Source organism: Passer domesticus, chromosome 5, assembly GCF_036417665.1.
Source record: "Passer domesticus isolate bPasDom1 chromosome 5, bPasDom1.hap1, whole genome shotgun sequence".
In the NCBI taxonomy this organism is placed as follows: Eukaryota; Metazoa; Chordata; class Aves; order Passeriformes; family Passeridae; genus Passer; species Passer domesticus.
The window spans coordinates 74,707,913-74,724,510 of NC_087478.1; the positions used below are offsets into that span (position 1 = coordinate 74,707,913).

The following is a 16,598-nucleotide window of genomic DNA, read 5'->3' on the forward strand; positions in this document are numbered from 1 at the left end:
TACTTTCTGCTGTTCCAGTTCCTGTAATTCTTCTTTTCTCTTTCATTGTTTCAAATCACCCACTGTTTTCTTTCAGAGAATTAGAATATTGCTCCATTTTGTCTTGTATTCCAGCCCAAACCCCATATCTGCATTGAACCTAGACCCCTCCACTTGCATTCTACCCCCAGCTTGTTGGATGGGCCGTGAATCTGGCAGTCCTGGAGAAGCTAGAGTGAAGTAGACCTATGAAAACTACCTGCAGTGACAGACTAGTGAGGCTATTCTCATTCAACCATTTTCCAGAGGGATGGAGCTTCCAAGGTCTGATGCACACATGGAAGGGAAGAATCACTGTTTGCCCCTGAGCATTGCTACCCTCCACTCCACGTCTCTGATGCCTGCATTTCCCATGCTGCTCAAATCCCTCCTCTCTGGACTGAGCTCTGAGATCTCCCACTGATCTATAGCCACAAACTTCTCTCTTCTGCTCTTTCCCCACCCTTGGTCCTACATCTTGTATAGCTACTAGTTTCCAAATCCTCATGCTCCCATTGCTGCTCTCCCACAAACCTGGGCTGCTCTGACTGCTGCACCCTGCTCTCCATGCCAACAAAGGGAGTGGTATCTAAAAATGCTACAAATGTTTCAATGTGAGTATCTCAGCAACACTTCTACTTTTAAATACCCTGAAGAACAGTCAGTAGCAGCTATGTCTGGTACAGAAGTCTGCTCTGAAGGCAGATTAGGCCCAACCTCCCACTGCCCCTGAAACTGTCCATGAAAAAGTCATCACCTCACTTCCCATCTGGTGACTTGGGTTTCCCCTAATCTGCTTCAGCCAAAACAAACCAGCGCAGCAGACTTCTACTATTTAAACTGCTTAAGCTGCTATGGTTGACTTTGGCCAAAGCTAATTTGGGAGGGATTGAGTGAGCAGCTTACAGGTAGGGAGGGGAGGTGGTAGCCTTTGGCAGAAGGCAGCCATGGCGGTGACTGGGAGCTGTGTGGGAATGGTGACTTCTTCAACAACTCCACTGCAGCCTATGGAGGAAGTGAGCACCCACAAGGGGATTTTAAAGCATGGTAAATTCTGTGCTTATAGTTCAATTCTCACTTATTTCACAAGAGGCTTCCCTGGCAAACCACTCCTTTCCACCACGCAGAAACCATGATGACGTTACTCAGGCTGTCATTTATCTTTCCCCTGTTTAATCACTGCTAACTGATTAACCCAATGAAGTGCCACAAAGTCCATTAGCTGGAAAAGGAACACAAAGCTGAACTAGCTTTTAGTATTAAAGGAAGAGAAACCTTTGTAAAAAAGGTGGGTGACCTCCAGCTCTTGAAAGTACCCAGCTATTGCCCCTCGCTGGCCCCCAGGAAGAGGGGCAGTCAGGGGTGACACACTTGCAGCCACTCCTGCCACAAGTGAGGCTTGGACGGGTAGGACAGGGGGGAGTGTCAAAGTTCAAGGGCTGTGGCATAGCCGGTTGGATAGCCACCACAGTGTCTTTTGCCCTCGTTTCACCCCATATAGACACTGCTGATCTTCGTATCTCATAAGCCTCATAAGGAGGCACAAGAAAGGAACACTAACTTTAACTCTTTCAGTACCATTTTCTCAAAAACAAACAGTGCACTTAGGCCAAAAAGTTCATCACCAGAAGTGCAGAAAAATACATTTCATAGAATTGACAGACTTCAAAAACGTGGGATGGGGAAGTCAGCAGCCAGGGACATCAGCAAAGCCAGGCACTCTCTCTCTCCCAGATGGTTCAGGTGTTTGCCAAATGAAGGCCTGACCCTCTCCTGGTTTGCACCTGCAGTTCAGACCATTTCCAGGAGCTTGCTGCGCAAGTGGTATGGAGGAACGAAAGACAGGAGGGGGAAAAAAGAGTTTCTCAGAGGGGGAAAAAAAGAGTTAAATGATGTTAAGACTCTGACATGTAAAGGAGTTTCTGCTCCTGCACATGTGGCCACGGCCAGCTGAGGGATGTCAGCTGCCAACACACTCACGCTTTGGCCACTGCAAACAGGAGGCAAAGGATGCAGCTCCTACTCTCAATGAAGCGAGGTCTGATGCTGCTGTGTTTGAGTCTTCCTGACTCCTTCTGTTTGTGTCTTGAGGTTAGCAATGAACCTGACCAGTTTCACCCTGCAATGTTCTCCTAAATCAGACTTTTGGCTCAAGCTTGGCTGAAAAGAAAAAGTTATTCTTAGTAATAATTTCAATGTGCAGGAATTAATTGTGATACCACTGTTTTTTGTCACGTCTTTTATTACACTAGGAAAAGAAATATCCTGACTCTGTACTGAAAAAAGCTTTAATTTGCTGTTCCAGTACAGACTTTTCTGCATATATCTTTTTTTAGCTAAAAAGAAAAATATTTTCAAAAGATCACAAGTACTTCTTATTGTTACAGTTTTACAGTCAGGAAATTTTCAGTCTCACAATTTAAACAAAACCCAAACCTGTTACATAAGGTGTTACTGAGTTGAGATGAGAAAAGGGAAGAGAGAATTGAAATGTCTTTCCTCCTCACCACGCACCTCTCTCCACTGCTCCCCACTTCTCTTTGTGAGGATAACCATGCTGGAACTGTTTGTTCCTGCAATTTTCTGGAATGAAAGAGCTGGGGCACTGGCCGTCACCTCCAGTTTCTCTGGCACACTCTCTGATCCCCTTCATCAAAATGGGTCACTTCTAGCTCTGTTAACCAGCAGTTAATTGTGCAGATTTTTAATGCTGTGAGCACTTTGGGGGTTTGAGAAAGGCATCTTTGGGGCCACTGCTTTATTGAGAGAAGGGCAAAACTGCTTTTCAGCTACTGGAAAGGGACACGTGCAAAACAGTGAACATCCCAATGTTAACTGCTTTATCATAATTTCTTCACTGCTTTTGATCTTTGTCTCTGTCGTGGAGCTTGGGCTTCTCTCGTCCCTGCCTGCTCTGCACTCCCTCACACAGGGCATGACTGCTCAGTACAAGTGCCAACAAGGCGTTCTCATGACACAGCTCACAACTCCTTAGCACGAGGGCCTTCATCAGGCTGGTTCTTGGTCAATATTGGCAGGATAGAGCCCCCTCTCTCCCCATACAGTTTATTGGGTTACATTTTTCCTGAAACAACAAACACCCAAACCATTTTATTGTGAGTGACAGCCATGTGCTTTTCTGATGGCACTTCGGAAGAGACAGCCACCAAGAACATAAGGAGCCATGCAGTTAATCCTCTTTCTCATGCTGTCTTCCAAGGGTTTCTGGCACAGGGATTCAAAGCCATCAGAGGTGATGGACTGGAGTTTGAATTTTGTTGTCCAAGCTGCCCTGCATGCCCAGCAGTGCCAGGAGGTTCCCCATAGTAATGATGCCTCTAAGGGAGAAAGAGGACTGCAGAATATTCTATCATGTCTGGAAGAGGGATGCACGACAGACAGGACCCATGCAGCCCCTGAAGGATGTACCTTGTCAGCTCGGATTGGTACTAATCATAACAGATACATGTGAGGCAAAAATAACATATGCTTCTGTGGATCTGCATAGACTTTTACAGTGTGGTTTCAGATTTTTAAATTTATTTAAGGAGTTTATTTAAAGGGCAAAGGCCCCCAGTGTTCCACATGACCCAGAGCGTGCTCTGCCCCCCTCAGTGACAGGGGCTGGATCTGGATGACTTTAAGTTCCTCTCCCTTCCCTCAAACACTCTGTGGCTGTACGATCCCATAGCACTACCACAGGAGGATGTGACGCCTTCACACCCGGGTGGTTGTGCATCGCACGGCACCGCGGCACACTGTGAAAGCAGAGGCCAGGGCGGTATTGAGGGATGCCCCCTCAGTGGTGCAGGCCGGAGAGGAGAGGAGAAGTGGCCGAGCGGAGCAGGCCGAGCGGAGCAGGCCGCGGGCCCGAGGCGTCGCCAGCGCCACACGCCCGGCGGGCCGCGGGGCCTGCGGAGAGGCCGCAGCGCAGCGAGGGCCGGGCGAGGGGCGGGGAAGGGCCGCGGCGGCGGCTCGGTTGAATCGCTCCGCGGCCGCGGCTCCTCCCAGAGCCGGCCCGGCGGCTGCGGCTGGAGGCCGCGGGCAGCGGGGCCCGCGTTCCCCCGGGGGTGAAACAGTGAGAGACCCCCTCCCCTCCGCCATCGCCTCCCACCGCCGGGGCTGCGCGGCCGCCGCGGCCCCGCAGGGATCCTCCCTCGCTGCTCCTCCTCTTTCTCCTTCACCCTCTCCCCCACCTTCACCCCCCCGGCTGAGTTCATTCACTGGGATTGGTTTCAAATGACGCCATCGCTTTATATTTACACCAATGACCTCATCCCAGCAGCTTGAAGTTTACTGACCAGCAAAACTCTTTTCTCTCGCTCGTTCCTCTCTCCTTGTGCCTGCTCTTCCCGGCTGTTTGTAGTCGCTGCTGTCATTGTGGGATTCTAAGGCTTTAAAAAAGAACAGAACAAAAAACCCCAAACAAACAAAAAGACCGAACACACACACAAAAAACCCCAACCCCCAAAACTTTTTCCCTCCTCCCGAGCTTTTCGGTGTGTGTGTCCCCCTCATCACTGTCCCCTTTTAATTTTTTCAAGCCATCTTGGGAGGGGGGGAAGGAGGGGGAAAAGAGAGCTACAAAGCTTCAAATGTTTCCTTTTTCTGCTCCTCTCCCCTCCCACCTTCACGCTTCCCACTCTTAAAAAAAAAAAAAAAAGCCGAATATATTTTTTCTTTTCTAATTTTTAAATTTGCTGGGGCTTGTTTGTTGTTTTTGGGAGGGCTTTTTTTTTATTTTTGGTTTGGTGGGGGTTTCCCCCCCACCCCTTATTGAAGAAGAAGGAAAAAGAGGAGCTTTCCCAGCGACTGGAAGAAGACAAAGTTGTTTCGGGCGGCAGCGGCGAGGCTAGTGGGCAATTGCCTTTATGCTTGCCGAGGGGACAGGCAGCCAGACTGACAGGGTGACACAGTAAGTGCCGCAGCAGCGCAGGGGACCCCGGCCCGGGGCCGCGCTGGAAGCCAAGCCGGGAGGGGGGCGAGGGGCGCGGGGGGGCCGGGCCGGGCCGGGCCGGGCTGGGCGGGGAGGAGGAGGAGGAGGAGGAGGGGGAGGGAGGTGAGGGAGAGGCGGGCGGCGGGAGCCCTCCCTCCCTCCTCCCGCATGCCCTTCCCCGCCGCCCCCTCACCTCCGGAGGAGAGCGCCCGCAGTGGACAGGTCGCTGCCCCGGCCCGGGCGGGCTCCGGCCGCCTCCGCAGGTGGTAAGAACGGGGGGCCGGAGGGAGGGGGAACGGCACGGGCACCGCGCGGCACCGGCGCTGCCCTCCCTACCTGCTGCCGGCACCCTGCTGCCCGCGGCGGCTCCTGCCTCCCGTGCCTTCCTTGCCCTCCTCCCGACATCCACCTGCCTGTCCCCGTGCGGGGAGGAAGCCGTGCGGGGAGGAGGCGCCGCCGGGAGAAGCGATGGGCAGGAGCCCGCGGGGGGCTCGGCGCTGCCCGTGAGCCGCGGCGTGCGCCGCTGCCCCGCTAAACTTAGCCCGGAGCGCCGGCTCCGAGCGGGCTGCGCAAAATGGTCGGGGATGCTTTAAAGCCCCGGAGGGCTCCCGAAGAAATGCTCAAGTTCTGCCTTCGCCTTGGAAAAGGTTTAAATTGAGGCGGCTGACAAAATGGAGGGCTGCCGCGGCGTCCAGGAGGGAGGCAAATTGTTAACCTGGCATCGCGCTCGCCCGAGCTCCCGGCCCGGGGCTGGCGCCGGGACGCGGCCTGACAGATCCCCGCTGCCGGCTTTGTCCCCCCCGGGCCGGGATGCGGGGCTGAGCGCGCATCACCAGGTGTATGGGATGTGCCTATTGCCGAGCCTGACCAATGGCAGGATTTTCCAGCGGCCAAAAACATTTGGTTACATGTCAGATGAGAAGCTGGGATTTTAAACTTTTTTAAAAAAATATTTTGATTTTTTTTTTCTTAAAGTAAACCCAGGAGAATTTACTTTCTTTTACCGTCGTTTCAGCTGGTTGAAGTATAAAAACAATTTCTTTGGTTTTCCTTCAAATGAAGGGTGTAGTGATAGCGAGCTATATTGTCTGACCTATGACTAATTTTTCTGTTCAAACATTCAATGTATACCCAGCAGAAAAAATAGATCTGTGCTAGTTTTGAAGCCTAAAAGCAGATTGAACTGCTTCTCTTTGTGGGGATATTTGTTGGGGTTCTTAAAAGAGAAAACCCCAGCCAAAACCCGAGAATGATTTTGTAATCCTTGCTCTGAGATTTATTCTATTCCTGGCCATGTGTGGTTTGGTAGATACAGAGTTTACAAAGTCACAACTGACCAAACAGGAGTTGGTTTAGACTCTTGTGTTTTGAGGAGAGGTGGAAAAATAGTAAGTCTTAATTTCTTTTTATGGTGTTCATCCCACTGCCCATTGGAGATTGAAACATTCATCACAGTTGTTTATGTTGGTTGTCTGGGAGTTTCTGCTTGAATGTGGACTGAAGTATGCAGCAGGGAGGTGTACATGTATTTTTAGCTTTCATTTTTAATGACAAAAGATACAAAGAATAGTGATACAAGTAAATCTTGCATTTACTGATTACGCTCATTAATATTTTGAGGATGGAATCTCTAAGAAATATCTGAGTTGTAGTAAGTTCCACTTGTTGTGCTTGTTTAATACAATAGTGCTTTAGTAAATCTTAATACACAATTTAAAAGTCCCTTTTTAAATGAACAAATATATGAAAGCAGCAGAGAATGTGTCAGTTCCTGTGCTACAGATGGTAGCTTCAAAATGCTTTGGTCTAATGCATATGGGAAGGTCCAGAAAAACAAACGAGCATTTCAAAATGTAACATGTTGTATGAAGATACCTGAGTGCATTCCTGCTCCAGTAGCTCTGCTTTTGTTAGCTACCCAGGCAGATGTAATGGAACAAAATCACACCAGAAAAACTTCTGTAGAAGATAGCGAGCTCAGTTATCTTTGTTTCTGTAAAAATGCACGCTCCTCTTCCAGCCAAGACAGCTGGCCGGGCAGGGGTGTTTGTTTTTAGCTTGGCCTGACCATGGGGACGGTATCGGCAGAAGCTGTGCAGGAATGTGTTAAATGGATTTCGCTGGGAGCTCTGTCTCCCAAGGCAGCCCCGGCGGGATGCCAGCCCCGGCCCGTGGGAGGAGTTGTGGTTGTAGCTGCCATGTGCCCGTGCACCTTCCTTGGCAAATCCCCTGTGCCCTGCGAGCTCCGCGCTGCGCTCGCAGGGCGGTGAAGTCATACGGAGTCACTGGCAGCGGGGTGTGAGATGGGCCAGTCGCTCTCTGCCTATCAGATAAGAGATTCACGTCGGCCTGCCGAAGCCCTCAGGGGCTGAATTCAGGCTCTCTTTGTAAGGCCGGCCTTCATAAGAAATGTCAAATAGACAAGTTAGATGTTGGTTTCTGTTACTTTATCTTCAAGCGAGCTCTGCTCCAACGCTTTGGGCAGTAAGAGGCGTGTGCGGGGTGAGGGCTTTGCTCCATCACCTGGGTTTTTAAAGTTCAATGCCATAATCCTCACACCAATTCAGCAATATTCACTGTTTTCAAAATGCAATTTTGCTAAGAAATACAGTGAGTACAGCTGAAGTAGTTTTCCCCCCCAAAAAAAAGGAGGCAGCAGGATGATAGCTTTCACTTTGTAGTATGTCAGCTGAAATTTCTAGGACTTATTTTTTCTTTTTCCTTTCTGTGGAAGCAGTCAGGAAAGCATCATGGATATTCTTCAAGTGCTGACAGTCCTTAATAGCCAGATGGCATGGAGTAGTTACTGTCAAAGGATGAGGTGTGGAAGGATTGACACATCCCTTCCTTTTTCTTTCCACGTTTTTTTCCAACCTTTGAAAGAAACATGGGTTTGGTCTGTGACTCCACTGAATCTGCCCCTATGGATTTGTTGTTATGATAGTGACTAAATGCTTCTTGCAATTTTGTAGTATTTTGTGCATGGTTGTGTAATGCTAAATCCTTGGTTATTTAAGAATTTTCAAGAAGCTGGTTTTATTGGTAATAGGGAAGAAAGTGTGTCCCTAATGTGTCAAATGGCACATTCACTTTCCCTACAATTCCTTTAGGGATGGCTTCCAGAATGAGTATTGTGACAATGAGGGTTTCTGTAGAATATTTTAAATACTGATAAATACATATCAGCATTGCTAGTATATCTATGGTTTATTTGTGTTCTCCTCCTAAACAAAGGGTAGCGTATCATCCTTTAGGGCTGTCAGTTGCATACATGGCCTCTACTCTCTGCACAAATCAAAAGCCACAGGTGATGGCTGGCCTGGTGGTACGTGTCAGGATGATGTTCTAGACTAAAGCTATTAATTGGCTAAAGACCAGGGGTCATTTGCAAGAAAGTGAAGTGAACACTAAGTTCATGCTGCTTCGTAGTTGTTTCTTGGGGGACCCTATCCCCAGGAATTTATCACTATTGTAATAGTATCCTAAAGCCAATGGAGATCCAACTGCTTGTGGGGCAAGGGAGGAGGCTGGGATGCCTGTGCTCCTGCAGTATTCCCCTGTCTGAGGACAGGCATGGCAACAGGGCAGCTCGTATCGCCGCTTCTCTGCTCCACCGTGTCTGGTCTTTGCACTGGTCTTGTCTTGTCAGCTCCAAATAGCAAATCTCTATTACAGTAACTCTGAAAGTTCCTGTAACTCCTGAAGCAAGGAAAAATGTATATTAATGGTCAAGTTTGGCATATTAACTTCTAGATTTGCCCAGTTTTAACCTGAGCAGTTCTTGGTGCGCCCATGGGTAGGGCCTGCTGGCAGGTACCATGGTCTCCAGCAGAGATGGTGTTGGGCACCAGTGAATTACTGCTCGGGCTCCGAGCAGACCTGCTTGTAGGGGGTGTGTATGGGGGGCAAGAGCAAGATGGGTGTGAGTTCAAGGCCCTGTGTTTCCTTCTGCTGCACTCTGTGGTCTGCTGCTGAGCCAAGAGTGTTCTACTCGGAGCTGGCTCTGGGAAGGCTGGCAGCCTTCCATGTTGTGTCCCTATGAAGTGCTCCGGCAGCTGACAAAAAAACCCACCAAAATTAATAATTGGGCAAGCTAGGAAAGAGGGGAAAGAGTGTTGTTTCAATGATGGGAGGTTTCCAGTGGGGCTGTAGGGATTCAGTGGGAACATTCCCAAGCTCCCTTGTTGCTGCTTTTCTGTGCTTTCACTGTCCCAAGCTGGAAGGTATCAAAGGAACTCCTGAAACAAGGTTCTTCTTTGAGGGGAATTTAGTTATCTCTTCTCTTTCCTGGTTACAATATGATACTTATGTTGCCAGTGACTTACACAGCTTCTCTCTAAGTGTTTTTGGAACTGTTTTCCCTGTGCTGTATGAGTTTTTCACCATAAACTAGGATCAGTTCCTTGCTCAGACCTCCTCAGGTACATTTCCACTCTTCTTTGCTTTCAAGCTGAAGATACAAACTTCTGTTATTTGTTTAATAAATAAAGACACAAAAGTTTGTATCTTTGTATAAAAGAGATGCGCGGAAGCTTTCATTAGTTGAGAATAAATATAAATTTTTTCCCCCCATAAGATTTTTTTGCACACTAGTCAGAGTGATGGTCTGCTAAAATAGCATGAAAAAATTCTTCATAAAATCATAGTGGAGCTGTGTTCCATTACATTACTTTGGCAGAAAATTGACACATTTTCTAACATTGAGGCTGAAATAGCATTACCCTTTTCATTCTACTTCACTTGATTTTTGCTTTGCTAAAATGGTCTATGAATTGAGCCTGTTGACTAAATGATACATCAGTGGCTGTGCAGATACTCTCTTTTTACATATCCCTGCCTGCTTGTCTAACATTTTTACGTTACTGAAGGCAATGTGGGAGGCAAAAAGATGGGTCTGAGTGTGTAATGTAGCAACACTGGAATGAGAACTTTATAGAGAGCATGAACTGAGGAGGACAACGGGGACTAATTGTATGAAATTCCTTTTATGCACACGTTCTTGAGTTTGAATAACTAGTATGTATTCAGCCTGCTGGATTAGAAGGCTTTGGCTCTGCATGTGTAGCATAGATGTTGCTCTCAAAATAGGAAAGGAACTCTCCCTCCTCCCACGCTATTCCGGATAAAATTGATTCAGTGCTGCATTTTGCTCCTACTGAACCCCTAGTAAAGCATGTTTAGGCTTTGGAGTTCTGTTTAGGCTGAATAGTTCATAGTGTTAGAGATATAAATGCCACACTTTTAATAGCCCGCGTATCGTTTTTGCCTCTTGATTGCTAGCTGTAAGAATCATTCATCCCAGGCTTTGTAGACTCAAATCCCATGCCAGAACTTGGGTTTTTACCTGCAAGATGGTCCTTGCAGGGGTGTGCCTTTCTCCACAGTGCATATTTCATGAAGTTTGTGCAGCCCTTCAAGCACGATAGGCACCCATCTTCTAAACACCACCTTACAAATACATGCAAAGAGTCTGAGCTATGCTTCACAGGGCTTCTCTCAGCCATCCTGCCACTGAAACAAGCCTTAATGTCAGAGGTGGATTGAAATCACCTGCAGAACAGGCATGGGGTTACTTTCTGCTCATTCTATTAATGCTACCCAGAACAGGTATAGCACCTATCACCTATCCAGTTCCCACAGGTGTTCTGTTACAAGTGCTTAGGTGTTGGGGTTTCATACCTCCACACATGAAAATTCATGCTTGGGACACAGTGTTTTCTCTTGTTTTCCAGCTTTGCTCTCCCTGACTTTCATGGAAGTCTGTTTGAACTCTGGAAAACTGGGAGGGAAGAGAGGTGGAGAGGGAAGAAACTTTGTGTTACATGTCATTCTTCTAATGCCATCGTACCCAGAAGTGCCTTTCCAAACTAAGAGAATTTAGGTAGAGGCCTCTTACTAAGAACAGTTGGGGAGCAAACAGAATAAGCTTCAGCTTGGTTTCCACAAAGATTCATAAATATTTGCCAATTTTTAAGCAAGAAGAAAAGCTATTCAGCTTGCAGCAGAGGAGTACAGCAGTAATCTTAGTGCATTGAGTTGTCATGTTGTTGGATTCTAGTAAGTTTCAAAATATGCAATAGACTGAATCCAGATCAGCAGAAGGCAAATGGTGTCACCACTTTTGGAGGGCTCCCTCCACCTGTCAGAAGACCTTGTGTTTAAGGCAGGTGTGCTCCAGACTGAGGATAGGCTGTGAAAGACTCTTCCCATAGTCTGCTTGGAGTTCTGCATTGATGATAAGTCTCTTCTTCTAGCAAGAGGACCCTGAACCTTTTTCCCTTTTCTCCCACGTTACTGCTGTGTCCTTTCAGTTTCCTAAAAGCTCTCCAGCTTTACACAGTGGGTGTTGGGAGGCCTTACTGAAGCAAGGTCATCTTCAGCAACTGGTCTGTGTGTTCATAGTCCTGTGTCTCAGAAAGGCAGATGGGCACCATCCTTCTGAGAGCTGGTAAACTTCATGTTCTCCTGGCTAGTAGGATGCTTACAGTGAAGTCTAATAAAGCTAAGAGAGCTGCTAGTACTTGTACTACCTTGTTTGTTTCTCAAAAATCTCACTTTTTTGTTTTGGTTTTTCACATGTAATTTTCAACTGAATATGTCTGATTTTCTGATCCTTTTTTTCTTGTCCAGATGCTGAAAATCCCTGACTTCTCATGGCTGACACAGTGTGCTGTCAGCTTCTCAGTCCTCTATTCTGCTTGTTAGATAATTCATAACGTTAGAAATAGAATGCCACACCATAAATACAGATCCAGGTGTGGTTACCATCCAGGTGAAAAAGCCTGTTTCCTCAGTGTGGCTCACTTTGTTGTCTGCTGGGGTTTCCAGGTAGACCTATTTGAAGATGCCTGAAAAATTTGCCTGTCCAGCCCAGACATGATTGTATGAGTAGTCCATTTGTTGCCTGTTTCCTGTCTAAAAATTACTGAAAGAAATTTATCTCCTTCAAGAAAGCCAGGGATGAAAAAGAACAAGAGTTCAAATCTACAAGATACTGGTCTGGACAGCAAAAGAAAGTGATGAAATACTGGTTAACTATTACTGTCGTTGCATATTTTCCCAAGATACTGTTTCCATGAAGAGACACACATCTTTCCACCCCCTCATATTTGCAGGATTTGAATATTTTTCTGCAACTGAGGCTTGCATGGCTTGCCAGCTCTCCTGCAGGCATGACCTGTTGTGAAATGAGGAAATGTGTGGTGCATTTGTCCCTGCTGCCTCATGTATGGTTAAAGTATAGAACGCTGTGGAGGAAGCACAGGCATGCTGCTCCTCTGACAGCCTTCTGCAAATACAAGCTATTAATGACCATTGCCTTTCATGGGCAAAACCAGTCTTGGCAATTGCTTTGTGCACTTCATTTCATGGTGTAACAAGCAAGCACATTAGCTATTTTTATTCAGACCCCCAGACATAAGCCAGTATGGCAAAGTGGCTATGAAATGTCTGCATAGCTAAGTGAAAATACAGCTGCTGTTTAACACTAAATCTTTTACTTCCATGATGTTGAGGGTTCAACCAATGATCATCTAATCTTTCTAATTGAGTCATGGTGAGGATTTTGAAGATTTAGCATTAAAATAGGGAGAATGTTCTTTACAGTCATGACTTTGTCTACTGTATAAGTCAGCAATAGGGAGGTAATGCAGTAGGAGAGGTGGGTGGGTGGGAAGAGGGGTGAAGGTTCACGGTAAAGGTTCACGTCTTGGCCTTTCAGAAGGCTTTGGGACCATATCTTTGAATGTGCAGCTTAGTGGCTGGCACAGGAAAAAGCTGGATACAGTGACACTCTTAGCAAATGATGGCTTAGAGAAATGAGTTGTTTTGGGAATTTTTAAAGGCTGCCAAGCTGTTTGATGGTGGTTTTCCCACTTTTTAAAAAATTTTCCTTCCCCCTTTCCCCTGAAAAGTCTGTCTAATTTGACAGAAAAATGGCTTTCATGGCATGATGAATAATTTTTAAAAAAAGTGAGACTGTGTTGATAATTTAAATATTTCAATGTTTCAAAGCCAAGAATTTATGTCATGGATTAACTTGGGAGCAATGTTGAGCATATAAGTTTTTGTGTATGCACATGCTCAGCATATATATATATATACACACCTCAGCATTGGCATCTGATCTCCAGTTCAATTTTGGTTAAAAAAAGAAAAGAAAGAAAACAAACCTTTTAGTACAAGGTAATTGCTAGAGATCCTAAGGAAAAAAGAGACATCACTTAATATGCTTTTTCTCTGACCTAGAACCTGCCTGATTCTGGAATAGATATCCAGTAGCAGCGTTTTTATATATCTTAACAGAATTTTTAAGTGCACTTACAGAAATCTTCTTGCTATATCCAAAGTAAGGCATTTCCATTGAGTGCTTACTATTTGGCTCAGCTTGTGGTACTGCTTTTCTGTACAGTCATACCTTGTGCTTACTTAGCTATTTATTACTTATTTACCTATTTGTGTGATTTATGTAGCAAAATGAGAATATGCAAATCTTACTTCCTCCTTGAAATGTCTCTCCCTTTCAAATGTCAATTGTTATATATGAAAGCACAGCTGGAGTAGTTCCAGAAAATAGAATTACTCTTTCTTTAAGGTGAAGTAGGATGGGTATTAAGTAGATCAGCTTCTTTGGGACAAGGTGTTGATAAAAAAATTGAACCACCAACATGTAACCACATCCTTCAGCTTCTCCAGCAGCAGGAAAATGGGCTTCCTTGAATTCCAAATTCTGCACATTTTGTTCTGATTTATGTTTAAATGTTTAACTTGAAATGTAGTTCTATTTTCTGATGTCTGTGGACAGATCTGTGATCCTGCTTTTACTCAAAATGCAGTTAAATTGCACTATGGTGGAAAATACTCAGGCTTATCACTTTCTCAAGCTGAAGTTTCAAACAGTTTATCCAGTTTCAAAAGCTGTACGTAATAAAGATCAACTTCTGTCATAGTGAACATACTAGAAAAGGAGGATGTTTGTGAGGAACAGAACTAGAGAGAGAGAAAGGACAGGGCTCAATAGAAAAGAGTTATTGATCAGATGTTGAGAAAATAAACCTATGTGTGTTAAATAAAGGAAGAAGAAAAGAAGGTAGACCCAACAGAGACTAAAAGTATTTCTAAGAAGAAGAAAGGAAAGTTCTGCACTAGTTGCACATGAAAATGACATTTCATTTAAATCACAGAAGCTGTAGTTCTAATGTCTGTTCTGTCTGACGACAGAATAGGATCATTCCACTTTGCTTGGTAATGCTAGGCTTGCAGGGGTAGATAACAGAAGAGTTATTTTCTGTCTGTATAAGGAGAAGTCTTTTTGACAGGCTGTCTAAATAAAGGCTTAATGACAAGTTGCAGGAAGTACAGGGAAAGGTGTAATTTCTAATAGGTTCATAGTAGTAAATACTAAAAAAATATCTTCTGAAGATTGTTAAACATTATAACTCATGGAACTGAAGATACACTTAAAACCTAGAAATGTTGGGTGAGATTACGTGGTGGCTTTTGAGAAAATAACATTGTGTGGTTTTGTGTATTTGGTCTTTATCACTAGGGATTTGTAAATATTTAAGAATGAGTTGATTTCAAAACTTTTTATTATAAACCATATCTTCATGTTGAAAACTTTACGGTTCAGAGGCTTATGCTTGAAATAGCATGCTCCTGAGTACACATAAAGACATGTCTTTCAGTGCAACCAAGGGGATGGGAAGAAGTGTGGAAAATGATCTGTCTGAATACTTCTATTGCGAGTTGCTATTTTTCTTCATGCTGTTAGTAATTTATTGTTGGCCCTTTTAAGATCTGGTATGTATGGAGTTATTCTAGACAGAAGAGAAACTTGCATAAAAGAAAAAGGTTGGCAAATTTTGTGTTTGCTTCTAGAATATGTTGAGTACAAGAGGCTGATATCCTCTAAATACATTTTAGGTACAAATGTGCCATCTCCCCCAGGCCCTTGTTGTTTGTCTTCTAACATTTTGGGGTTATGCTAAATGGTGCCATTGGTGGGAGTGCTTTGGAAGTACAAGTACTCAGTGCCCCAAGGAGCCTTAACCTAAATATACAAAGCAGAAGAACAGCTGCTAAAGACTATTGACAAAGTGTCTTTTTCCAGCTGTGCACGTAGAAAAGGTTACCACGGCTGGCTGCTTGACCCAGTCCCTCTGCCTGGAGCTGCTACCCTAAGCCTGCTGCTTAGGGTAGTTTGTATGACTGTTCCTACTTCACTCGAGGCCAAGTCGGGGAATAAATTCACAAGTAGCCTATTTGCTTTGTGTTTGGCTTGAAGCAGACCAGAAATCCATCATACTCTTTGCTCCATAGGCTCTAGGTGGTGATTTGCTCCATGCCAGACCTTAAAGTACCTGCCTTGTCAAAATCTTAGAAGTAAAATACTTTGTAGACTGTCTTTTCCTTTCTTCTGTGTTCTGCCCAACTGGCTATTACTCTTGTTGTCCAAAAGAAGTGGGTTCAGTCACAGCAAAAGTGGAATTGGAGAACATTAACATGGATCTGCTGAAAGTAGTGGAGCTCTCTTTCTCACGTGAGGATGACACAGAGTGCATTTCTGTGGCAGGTGACACCAGAACCTTGCAGGTACTGAGATTCTTTCTTGTCTTCCCAGCCACTGTCTTTTCAAATACACCTTTCTAATGGCTGTCAGAATCCCACGTGAGCCAGAGCTGGAAACCAGAAATGCCTGAAGATTGTTTGGCTGTTGTTTCCTGCTGCATTTGTTTATTCTACTTGGTTGTACATTCGGATTGTGTCTGATGTAGCTCTTTGAGTCAGCTTGCTGGATTAACATGTGGGCTGGCATGAGGGATGCTGCTCACTGGTAGCCCTGACTTCACTTGTTTTAAGCTGCCATGGAATGTACCCCCTCAAGCTTGTCTTCTGCAGAGGCAGCAAGAAGTATATTCATGACAAGGATTTACCCACTGGAAACCAAGATTGGAGCCATTGATGCAGGCTATTAAGCTGATTACTCTTTGTTTGCCAGTGTGCATTCAAGTTGGCTTTTCTTGGCTTCCCAGGGCTCCAGGAGCTTTGTGCTCCACTGGAAACTCTTGTCTGGAACCTGACAAGTTTAGAGTTTGGGTTCTGTCAGGATGCTTTTGCTCTAAAACATGGCCAGGACATAGACATATATGTATATGTGTTTTCACATATACACCCATGTACAAGCCATGTACATGAACATACATGTGTGTATATATACCCATATACTCTCTCCAGAGTTTGTATCTTATGAAGCTTTCACTCAATATGACTTTATTTTTGCTTTTTTGATGGCTTATTTGATAAGAAAAGCGATTAATTAGCTAGGAGAACAAAACAGCCGTGCAGATGATAAAGCTTCTTAGGCTCTTTCTAGGGATAATGAATGGAGAAAATTTGGTTACATGGTCTTCATGTAGTAGGTAGTTTTAGTGGTCATTGCTATCTGAAGTAGGCAGGTAAATTTTGTACATTTGGTAGTTATGGTGTGTCTGTCTGATCAGAAATCACAAGTATATTCATTACTTATCTTTCAAACAAAAGTGAAATAAAAACCTCTTCCTACTCAAAAACATTTATTTTGTATCATACTTATTTGGTAAAATAAAAAAAAATCTCTTTTCTAATATGAGAATGGATAGCTAGT

At 45.0% G+C, this 16,598-nt stretch overlaps 1 protein-coding gene and 1 long non-coding RNA gene across 5 annotated transcripts in view; one reads left to right on the forward strand and one right to left on the reverse strand.

Annotated features, from left to right (window-relative positions):
* Positions 1–3,541: 3,541 nt before the first annotated feature.
* Positions 3,542–5,878, reverse strand: LOC135301002 (uncharacterized). The gene is made up of 3 exons (XR_010362760.1): positions 5,291–5,878; positions 4,320–4,412; positions 3,542–3,776 (listed from the first exon to the last, which is right to left on the reverse strand). It is a non-coding gene; the product is annotated as an uncharacterized LOC135301002 (long non-coding RNA).
* The window catches only part of DUSP16 (dual specificity phosphatase 16), a 63,198-nt gene continuing 50,532 nt past the window's right edge, over positions 3,933–16,598 (forward strand). Inside the window, exon 1 of one of the 4 annotated variants that reach the window (XM_064421097.1) lies at positions 3,933–4,933. The gene's annotated coding sequence lies outside the window, so the exon portion shown is untranslated. Of the gene's footprint in view, positions 4,934–5,087; positions 5,221–16,598 lie in introns of those variants that run through there. The other 3 variants (XM_064421096.1, XM_064421100.1, XM_064421099.1) reach the window with 3 other exon arrangements.